At 42.5% G+C, this 12,043-nt stretch overlaps 1 protein-coding gene across 1 annotated transcript in view; it reads right to left on the bottom strand.

The window, feature by feature from the left end:
• The window catches only part of pdcb (phosducin b), a 71,171-nt gene extending 59,499 nt beyond the window's left edge, over positions 1–11,672 (bottom strand). The window contains exon 1 of the mRNA XM_052010725.1: positions 11,545–11,672. The gene's annotated coding sequence lies outside the window, so the exon portion shown is untranslated. The remainder of the gene's footprint in view (positions 1–11,544) is intronic.
• Positions 11,673–12,043: the final 371 nt, after the last annotated feature.

Genomic DNA, 12,043 nt, shown 5'->3' on the forward strand with positions numbered 1-12,043 from the left:
AATTGATAAATGTGCTATCCAACTGGCAAGGTTTCACAAACTATAAATAGCCAATTCAGGAATTTTTAAAAAATGGTTGGGAGCAGAATGATAACCAGAGCATGGGAAGAGCTCCTGATCTCCCTTCAAATCGGATAGCCTTTAAGTTTCCCATGCTACTAAGGCTTTAAGCTGCATCAGACATAATTACTCAAGCAATGCAGAATTCCCACAGTATTGAAATGAATCACAACCTAGATTAGAAGTTCCTACACCTTGGGAAAACAGGTGGAATATGTAACCTCCTGAATCAAAGGCAAAAGTGCTCTCAATTAAACCAAACTAGCACACGGGATAAGATATAATCATGGGTCCCTCCAGAAAAATCCATTTCAATCCTGAAAATTCTTGTTTGTTGTTTTGCCAAGGCTTTCATTCAGCTAATGTTAAATGTTCTTAATACCATTCACACAGCTAACACCTGCCTTCTCTATAGCATTTGCCAATTCATTTCATAACCTACAACATAACATATTGCCTCTATTTTCTGCTGTGTTCGACCTTGCCATCTCTCAGAAGCTTCCAGTTGCTTTCTATCCACAGCTGAAACCCTCCTACAAACTATTGTTACTTCAGCAGTTGATGACTTCAATGAGCTCCTGAACTGGTGTACATTTTCTACTCTTGGTTATCTTGATGTCACCCAGAACTCTGCCTGTATTTGCTGGCCTGCATCAGTCCCGGTTAAAGAAGGCCTCAGCTTTAAATGCCTCGTCATTATTTTCAAATCCCTCCAAAGTCTTGCCCCTCACAATTTATGAAATCTTCTCAAGCTCTACAATCTTCTCAGATATCTTGCTTCAGTTATCGCTTCTTTGATTTTAATTCTGGCCATTCCTCGCCACTTCAGTTGCCAAGTCCCAAACTTTGGCATTTCACCTCCACCTGTGGCTTTCTGTCTCTCTTTGCTGCCTGATGTTCCTTAAAGTGTACCTCACTTTGACCAAGCTTTGGATCCTTTGTCCTAATATATGGCTTTGCCAAATTCTGCCTGATATCATTGCTTTAAAGAATCCTGGAAGACATTGTTACATCACATACAAGTGCCTGCCAATTTAATTTGAAACTACTTTATAACTACGGCAGATTTTTGGCTAAGGAGCAAGAACATGGAAGCAGCATTTTGGCCGATGTCTGCGTGGGTTGTATCCTTGCTGCCTTAGTCATCTAACTTGCTGATTTCCGGTGTGGCAAACCCTTCATGGACCCCTCCCCTTGGCAACTCCATCCAAAACCACATCCAATACCATTCAGTGCCAACACTACTTCTTTTTCTTTCCTGCACTGAATCATTGCCACCCATCGTTGGTGCATTACAATCCAAGCTAAAAGTTGGATTATGTTTTTACCATGCCCTTATAAAATGGCTGGACCTCTGCTCAAATGTGATTCTCCAGACTGTGTGATGAGGCAGCTTAATGCTCTTCTGGACCATATCGAAAGACTGCTATGACTTCACTCTGCTGATCAAATGCTTCAAGTTTTAAGCTAAACGTTCCAGTCAACAGTTCCTATATTGCTGTTACCTGCACAGCACTGGAACTGTTCCCCAGTGACTGCCAACTTCTCAGCTTTTGTCTGCTGTGTTGTTGGATCCTAGGTAGGAATCCACCTTCTCCTGATTCTCTGTCATTTTCTATTTTCTGTCAGACTGCCTCAACTCTAATATCTGGTAAGATTAACACTGAGGGAGAGTTTTTCCCTCTTTAGGTACAATAATATTAGGAGACGGAAGACATTCAATCTGTCTCGCTTAGGGTTCGTCACCAATCTTGATCTGCAAGGTAAAGAGTCAAGTTCTTTGATTAAATAAGGGAGTTTATTGAGTATTACAGAGATATTTCACAATAGTCACAAAGGTCCTACGTATACAATGCAACTCAACCTTGAGGATTGCTCCTTTCCAAGTTCCCTGGGGCACATTCTTCTGTCCTTGCTACATTCCCTTGGGCTTACCTTTTCCTCTAAATGTGCTGATGCTGTCTGGAGCCCCTTCTCTTTTATGAAGTTAATAGTTCACAACATAAAATCATGAATTGCCTTCGCTGCAAAGATTAGTCCAGTTTTATTCACATGTGGCCGCCTGAAGACCTCCTGCTAATTCACCCTTGCAGATGGTTCCTGTGCCCTATCTTTGTAGTGTTTTAAATTTCATACTTCCTCAATACCACTTGTATTCTGCAAGTCTGTGATTTCCCAGCTCTTTACTCTGACCTTCTGCCCTCGTAAACCCTGCAGGCATTTCATGCACAAACGTCACAGTTGAGCAATAGGCATATCATCAGCATTCCAGATGAACACATGTTGGCAGTCTTGGCATAGCCTTCCCATTCTGCATTTAGTTTACATCTTAACAAACAACATAATGACACAAAGCTGCCAGTATCAGATTCCGATTAAACTTCATAATAAACAAACTTTACCGCTCCACTGGGGCTCGTTCACACACACGTCAATGTTCTAGCTCTGATCTGTCCTTTCCTGTTATCTAATTACTTCCCATTACATCAGTCATCTTTCAGAGCTCCACTATTAGTCTTTGCTGGGCTGGATGTGCTTGTCATGCTCCTGTTACTGCCCTTGCCTGTATTCTACCTCCTACAATTGTTTCCTTGAGCCAGGACCTCCCATGCATTTACGTTTCTCCATCTTCCGGCTTTTTAATCCACAGTGCTGCTTGCTCTTCTGCCGATATACTGGATCCAGTGGTGTGTTTGCCAACACCGGCACCACTATTATCTAGTGCTGGACCTATGGTACATCCACTTTTGCTTCAGGATTGACCATACACATCATCAGTTTACTATTACACACCCCCAGTAGTATGCCGATTGATATTCTGCCTTTCAAACTATTTCTTGATTCACTCCAAATAAGTACAAATCAAATTCTGTCCATGACACAACTTAATATTTGAACTGCTAATTTTGTTATGTTGACCTCGATCTGTTTCTGACAGCACCCATATTTCCTAATCTTTGTTGTACCTGCACAACTTGAATTCCCTGTGACCTTATCTATATGTTTTTGTGTGCCATTCTGAATCCAAGCCTTTTCACACCTTTTTTCCATACATATATACTCACTCCTATTCAGACCTTTTTTCTTGTCTCCCAGTAATGATACATTTTGTTTCTTCTCTGAATGCACCATGGCCCTCCAGGCTGTTAATCCATCCCAAAACTGAATCCCCCTTTCAATTAACCTACAAGTATCCTTTGTGTCTTACTTGTCATTCTGGTGGTCTTCATTGTCTCAGATTTAATAGGATATTCCTTGACAATTAAATCCCTCACTCTGCTCTTGCCAGTCTCTTTCTCTGCAATTCATTCCAGCTCTTCAAACCCAACTCTGTACTTCAGCTCAGGCACTTGCACATTTTCCACTCCAGCAGCACTGGTCATCCTGCATTTAACTGTGTAAGTTCTATGTGCTTAAACCTCTTCACCACTTTACATCCATTTCCTCCTTTAAGATCCTCATTTTGACCAAGCTTTTGTCTCTGCTTCTCACTAGCACCTCCTCCTGGCTTGGTGCTGAATTTCACCTATTAACATCAACTTCCAGTTTGAAATCTGCAGTTACACATTTCCACCACAATTAAACTTGTACATGACGGTGGAGCAGTGGCTTTCACTGCCATTTCTGGTTTTATAGGAGTTTTATCCTCTGGTATTTGGCCATAGTTTTCAAATCCTCTGCGTTCAGCATCCAAATATTCACAAATTCCTTGTGATCCCTTTGACAACTAAACACTCCAAATGATACCACAGAATAATGACACATACTCAGCAACTCCGCCAAATATCCACACACTCTTAGAGATCCCTTCCAAATCCATCCAATCAAATCCATACCCCCACCTCCACACACATATAACCCAGGAACCGCTGCAAATTTCCACATATTTCTGAAGATAACATGGTGGTGATCCTGCACAGAACGGGAAGCCTTCTTCCTGCACATGCTGATAAAGTAAGTTGGTAGTTGAAAATTGTAGGATGTTGAAATTCGATCCACATGATGTCTTGTTTATGCTGACTTGCTCTGCTCTGATTTTTCTAACTCATATTTGGGAGTGTTTGTTGACTTAAGCATTTCTAAGAGTAATTTCCCTAACTTTCTCAGGTGTTCAGTGGTATATTTTGCCTGCCTGTTATTAGGTCATACTTAATTGCTATGTTGGTGGCAGAGCTCTGTTTGCTAAATAATTATTTTCTCATGCTTTTGCAGTGCATTCTGTGTTCATGTTTATTTTCATTCTCTCCCCCTTGTTAATAGAAAACCTGAAACTCTCTTTCTGAAACCCTCGAAACCTGAATCTCCCAGTTTGCTGCATATTTCTTTGATAGAAAGGAAATTCCCAGGCTGAGAGGACTGTGTAGCTTATACTTCAGTGAATAATGGAAATTATTGTATAATCAAGAATCTCCAAGATATAGCCCAGAGAAAGTAAGATCCCTGGACACCCTGAACAAAGACACAATTCAATGGAAAAATAAAGAGCAAGATTTGTAGTTTTATTCATTAATATAAAGCTCAACTAATAAAAGTACCACTGACTCTGAAGTGATGCAATGTTTCACACAAGACTTGTTGAACAGAATATCTGATGAATAATTGATGTGAATAATCAGGTTCCAATATTATTAAAACTAATTATGTAGTCTTGAAAGCATTAAGGGATCCATCAAAATCATAAACTGAGGCTTCCTTTTAAGCTAACTTTTGAAATTACTTTCTGTGGGGAAAGTGCATTAACCAGCACTTACTTAAGTGTTCACTTCCCTCCATCTAACATTTTTAAAAGATAAAATGGAGACTCTTGGACTTTTATCATTAAATTTACTTCTCTCCAATTCCAGAGATAACTAATTCACAAGCAACATAATAATTTGATAGCTGCTTCCATTAAAAGTGATTAAATTTCTCAAAATTTAACCAACCTTTTGAATATTACTTTATTTGGCCATTTGTCATGGACATCTGTTCTAAAAATCAAAATTAAAGCAATTTTTCTTAATGCAGATGCAATTTACATTGCACAATTGCATGTTGAAATTAAAATGAGAAGAGAATGTGAGATAAAGTATATATAAAAACCTTTCATCTCTGAGCATTCTCTATGGGTAATGAAATGAACCCTACCCTTGGGTTGAGGATCTGTTCCTCCAGTGGGGAATAATCTAAGTGGCCTTGTCCTCCTGCTATCTGCGCCTGCTAGTCCACTTGTGTGAATTTTCCCTCCAGAGGGAAAGGGTATGCCTCTGCTTTAGCCTTGAGCATCAATTTGAGATTGTGCATGTTGAGAGAAAGAGCAAGTGACGGATGCAGTAGAGCTGAGTATAGGATGGTGTAGGAAAACAAAAGGAAATGAGCAAAGAATCAAAGGTGCTTCACTGCTTTGGGAGATCATTAAACTTCTTTCAGTATTCCAGCAAGATCCAAGGAACCTCAAATATACTTCCAGACACCTGTTCATTCAGTATCTTCAATGTTGGTGTTTACAAGGTCGTTCTGCACACTCTAGCCATTCACGTTTACTTCCATCTGCCAATATTTGGCATAAAAGTCTTCAAATCTGCTGTGGGGCAGCTGGTTTTTCTTTCTGGATCTCCTGCAACAATGTCTTTCAGTTTCCAGCATTTCCTCTTGCTTCGTGCACAATACTTTGAAGTGGTTTAAGTGCCACCCAACTTCCTGTCCTCTCCAAGCAGTCCTGCCAACAGCAAGATGCAATCTGCTGTGCTCAGATTTCTAGGTCATGACATATTAACAGCAGTCAGGTGATAATAGAAAAAAACTGAAAACCATTTGGCTCCTTGAGTTTTGTCTTAGAGCTACTTCAGCTTCATTAACTAACAAACTCCTTCATCTCGTATCCTTTGATATCTTCACCTAATAAAAACCTTGTTGAAAATTTCAACTGGCCCAAGATTCCTATCTCCTTTTTAATTTATTTTTTGGATCTGGCTTTGCTGGAAAGGACTAGGTCGGTTATTGACATCCTTACTTGCCCTTGAGAAGGTTGTAAGAGCAGTCTCCCTGAATCACTTTACATAATGTCAGGTCAGGATGGTGCACAGCTTGGAAGGGAGCCTTCAGGTGGTGGTGTTCCTATGCACCTGCTGCCCTAGTCTGCCTCCACCTCAGCAGCCTAGGTGGGTAAATGCAGGACATTTTGTGGATAGTACATGCTGCAGCCAGCGCACCACCAATGGAAGGAATTAATATTTTGGATGATTGATAAGGGGCTACTCAAATGGGCTCCTTTGTCCTGGATGGTATTGAGGTTCTTGAAAGTTCTGGAGCATCCCGGCAGGTGGAGAGCATTCCATTACATGCCTTAGTTGTGCCTTGTAAATGATAGAAAGGTAGAACGGCTTCAGGGTATCTGAAGGTGAATCATTAATTGCAAGGTACCTGGTCTCCCACATGCTCTTGTAGACATGGCTTTTATTTGTCTGTTAAAAGTGACCCCAGGATCTTGATGGTGGGGAACTAAGCAATGGTAATGCCACTAAATGTCAAGGGCAGTCGTTTAGACCCTCTCTTATTGGAGATGGTCATCGCCCAGCAATTTTGTGGTGCAAATGTTCCTTGTCACATACCAGCCCACGCCTGAATGGTATTTAACTCTTGCTGCATGTGGCCATGGGCGTCTTTTTTGCTGAGAAGTTGCAAATGGAATTGAGCAATGTGCAGTCATCAGCAAACATCTCACTTTTGACCTTGTGATGGACGGAAGGCTATTGGTGAAGCAGCTGAAGACAGTTGGTAAGAAGAACTGCAATGACGTCCTTGGGCTGGGACGATTGACCTCCAACAAGTACAACCATTTTTCCCTTGTGTGAGGTATGACTCCAGCATTGGAATGTTCTGCCCATAATGCCACTTTATTCAGTTTTACCAAAGCTCCTTGATGCCACATTTAGTCAAATGCTATATTAATGTCAATGGCAGTCACTCTAACAGAGTGAGTTGGCTCCAGATCGCCTTTAGCCGTTGTGTGGGAAATTGCTTCTCGATTTCACTCCTAAATGGCCTGATTGTAATTTTAAGACTATGCTTCTTTTGTTCTAAAATCCTGCAATTGTGGAAGTAATACCTACTCTGTCACCTCCAGTTATCATTTTAATCACATTGATTAAAACACTTAAGTCGTTGCTGTGTGCATTCTGTGAAATGGAATGTCTGTACATAATTTATTTTGGGAGCAACACCTTGAGATAATGATCTGTAATTCATTCAAAAGGCATTCTTGACAATTAAAGTGAATGAATTCTGCAGTACTACCTTGTCTGCTGTACTGAAAGGCTTTGTTATGTTTAATAAATATTAAGCCAAACCAGTAGAGTGAAATCCTCTTACTGAATGACGTAAATTACCATATCCTTTCACCTCATGCTAACTAAAGATAATCCTTATTGTAACTCAGCAGTACAGTCCACCCCTCAAATTAGGCAATGAGTTCATGAACTACTCCAGAGGTTTGAGCAGATTATCAATGTTTACAGGTATAATATAGTACTGACAGTGAACTGTATTTTAGAAGTGTTGTCCCCCCAAGGAAGTTCCTAGTGAATCATCCCACTGCTCTTTGTGGGATCCTGTTGTTCACTACTTGGCTGCCGTGGTTGGTGCAGTACAAGTGTTGACCACAGTTTCACATGTACCTCAGGTATTAGAAGGAAACTAAAACATATTTCATGCTTACTAATTAGAAATTGTAAGCGGTTCCACAAAGCAACTCCAAACTATTGGCAATGCAATGAAAGTAGAGGAGCCAAACTGTACTAACTGACAGTGAACCATCCAGGGACATTCCCAGCATATTCACCAGGGCTCCACTGCCTTCTGTTATCATCTGAGGCACTAGTTAGCTTTGTATTCAAATAAACTCTTAGTGCTCCCTCACAGTGCAAGCTATTCTCCCACACAGCAAAACAGAAAATCACCTTAGCGTAGTCAAAAAGTAAAAGGCTGAAGTTGTAGGCCCTGCTCTATGAATCACCATATAATCTATACTAGAAAGGACAGGAGGTGAGAGAGAACAGAGGTGGGGAAAATTGAATATCCTTCACCCATCGATCATATTGGCCCAGATTTTCTATTTCCATTTGCACAACCTGACTTGCTGGGCACCTCCTTCAGCCCCTGTATTTTGCAACCTTTATGTTCTTTTGTTTCTGTTCTCTCTCTGACTGTGTCCATTAATTAATCAATAAGATGACCTCTACAATTTATCCCAATGGCAACACTGGTATCACAGATATTCCCTTCGTTTTATCCAACCACCCCCAACCTCTCACCTTCCCCCTCACCCCTTTCCTAGTTCTGATGAAGGCTTTTCAACCTGTACTCTATTGCTCTTTCTACAGATGCGACCTGACCTGCTGAGTGGTTCCAGCATTCTGTTTTTGTTTCAGATTTCCAACATCTGCAGGTTTTTTTTTGCTTTTCATGTCATCTACATGAAGCTTCAAATGTGGCGGAATAAACCTGCATTTTCCGTGGTGGTCTCTTTGCATGAGGTGTTAAACTGAGGCCCAAAGAGGATCCAAAAGCTTACTTGGCATGACTCAAAGAAGAGCAGGGGAGTACATCTAGCACTTTGGCAAACATTTCTCTCACAAATAAAATCAGCCCAAAACAAAATCTGGGGAATAAAGGGTTATGGGGAGAAGGCAGGTAGGTGGATCTGAGTCCACGGCCAGATCAGTCATGATCTTATTGAATGGTGGAGTAGACCAGATGGCCTACTCCTGCTCCTATTGCTTATGGTCAGTAATCGATTGGCATCCTTGCTTTAGGACATGTGGACTACAGTTTCAAACATTTTTCGATGCATGTCTGAGGAAATAAATGAGTTTCTACGTGACTGCTTTGAGTCAGTGGTCCATGTTCAAACACCCAGCTGCCAGCCTAGGCTGTGATGTGTGATGACTATGTCACCACCATCTCACACTTTATCAGCAAGTGTGTTGAGGACTGTGTACCAAAGAGTACAATCAGGGTGTTCCCAAACCAGAAACCATGGATGAACTGGGAGATCCACTCCCTACTCAAGTCTAGGACGGCAGTGTTCAAATCAGGTGACCCTGACTTTTACAAGAAATCGAGACACGACGTCCGTAAAGCTATCAGCTGTGCCAAGAAACAATATCAGTCCAGAATTGAGTCCCAGACCAGCCGTCAGTTGTATGCTATAACGGACTACAAAACAAAGTCAAGCAGCATCGCAAACAACAGTGCATCCCTTCCCGATGAGCTTAACACATTCTATGCACGTTTTGAACAGAAGGGGATTGGTATGTCACCACCCACCCAGACTGCCTCCAATGATCCTGAACCCATGGTCACCTTTGAGGACGAAAGATCAGTCTTCCAGAGAGTGAACCCGCGGAAAGCACTCCCTGCTTCAATCTGAGGTTCCCACTTGCTTTAAGCAGACCACTATCATCCCGGTACCCAAGAAAAACAAGGTAATGTGCCTTAATGACTACCACCTGGTGGCTCTGACATCCACCATCATGATGTACTTTGAGAGGCTGGTCATGGCACACATTAACTCCAACCTTCCAGAAAACCTCGACCCACTGCAAATCGCCTACTACCAAAACAGGAATATGGCAGACACCATCTCCCTGGCCCTACGCTCATCTCTGGAGCATCCAGACAGTAAAGACACCCATGTTAGACTATTGTTTATTGACTACAGCTCCGCCTTCAATACTATAATTCCAAGCAAACTCATCACCAAACTCCAAGACCTGGGACTCAACACCTCCCTTTGCAATTGGATCCTTGACTATCTGACCAACAGACTGCAATCAGTGAGGATAGGCGGCAACACCTCCGCCATGATTATTCTCAGCACTGGTACCCCACAGGTCTGCATCCTCAGCCCCCTACTCTACTCCTTACACACTCATGACTGTGTGGCCAGATTCTGCTCAAACTCCATCGGTAGCGTAGTGGTTAGTGCAATGCTATTGCAGCACCATCGATCGGGGTTTGATTCCCGTCGCTGTCTCTAAGGAGTTTATATGTTCTCCTGTGTCTGCGTGGGTTTCCACCAGGTGCTCCGGTTTCCTCCCACATTCTAAAGACGTAGGGGTAGGTTAATTTGGGGTTTAAAATGGGCAGCGCGGACTCGTTGGGCCGGAAGGGCCTGTTACCACGCTGTAAAAAAAAATTAAAATTAAAATTAAAGTTTGCAGATGATACCACCGTAGTGGGCCATATCTCAAATAACAATGAGTTGGAGTACAGGAAGGAGATAGAGAGCTCAGTGACATGGTGTCATGACAACAACCTTTCCCTCAATGTCAGCAAAACAAAAGAGCTGGTCATTGACTTCAGGAAAGGGGGCAGTGTACATGCACCTGTCTACATCAACAATGCTGAGGTCTAGAGGTTGAGAGCTTCAAATTCTTAGGGGTGAAAATCACCAATAGCCTGTCCTGGTCCAACCACAAAGACGCCACGGCCAAGCAAGCTCACCAGCGCCTGTACTTCCTCACGAGGCTAAAGAAATTTGGCATATCCCCTTTTACACTCACCAACCTTTATTGATGCATCACGGTTTGGTATGGCAACTGCTCTGCCCAGGACCGCAAGAAACTGCAGAGAGTTGTGGACACAGCCTCCCCTCCATGGACTCTGTCTATGCCTCTCCCTGCCTTGGTAAAGCAGCCAGCATAATCAAAGACCCCACCCACCCAGGACAATCTCTCTTCTCCCCTCTCCCATCAGGCAGACAATAGAAAAGCCTAAAAGCACGTACCACCAGCCTCAAGGACAGCTTCTTTCCCGCTGTTATAAGACTATTGAACGGTTCCCTAGTACATTAAGGTGGACTCTGACCTCACAAACTACCTCATTATGATCTTGCACCTTATTGTCTACCTGGACTGCACTTTCTCTGTAGCTGCAACACTTTACTCTGCTTTCTGTATCGTTTTACCTTGTGCTACCTCAATGCACTGTTGTAATGAATTAATCTGTATGAACTGTATGCAAGACAAGTTTTTCATTGTACCTCAGTATAAGTGACAATAATAAACCAATTCCACTTTGAGCATTTTGGAATATTTAACACTCTGAAACATGCTTAATATTAGTAAGACAAACAATATTTTTTGCAGTTCCTGCAGGTGTGCTGGCATAAATATGTACCCAAGTATTCAGGGGCAGCACAGTCTTAAAGACCTGCTAATGACAAGCAAGTACTTATCTTATAAAGAGTTTGAGAGAATTCCTGTTGTTTTTACTGAGACCAAAGTGCACCACCCATAGGGTCAGAAAGGAGCATGAGGTGCATGATCTCCCCATGTGCACATGCACTCGTGCACACACACAAATACCTCCAAATATACACACACACATAAATACATAAGCAAGGAACCTCTCACACATATGCAAATACACACAGATGCCCAGGCAATTTCCAACATGGCATCACTTTGAAGTAATGAAGAGCAAAAATCTCACGACCCTCACCTGAAGGCCATTTATAGTACCGAAATGCTGTCTCAGTTAAAAACAGACCAGAAGTTCAATCAAGACACAACAGACTTCAGATGCTGGAATCTGGAGCAATAATCTGCTGGAGGAACTCAGCGGTCAAGTATCAACTGCAGGAAGGGGGAAGAAACCGTCAATGTTTTGTGTCGAAATCCAGCAGCAGGACAAGAGTTGAGAGGGGAGTTGGCCAGTATAAAGAGGGGAAGAGGAGTGGTGAGACAGGAGTCCGAGGTGATTGGTGGACTGAGGAGAGGTGTGAGGTGACAGGCTGGTTGTGCCAGGTAGGGGAGGGGAGCCGGGGTGGAGTTGGGAGACAGTGGCAGGTGAATGAGAGATGGACGCAGACAATTCTCTCCTCTGTCTCTTTGTCTACTTCTATCTATCATTCACCTGCCACTGTCTCCCAACTCTAGCTCCCCTCCCCTACCTGGCACAACCGGCCTGTCACCTCACACCCCTCCTCAGTCCACCAATC

This window comes from Pristis pectinata, chromosome 3 (assembly GCF_009764475.1).
Source record: "Pristis pectinata isolate sPriPec2 chromosome 3, sPriPec2.1.pri, whole genome shotgun sequence".
Taxonomy (NCBI): domain Eukaryota; kingdom Metazoa; phylum Chordata; class Chondrichthyes; order Rhinopristiformes; family Pristidae; genus Pristis; species Pristis pectinata.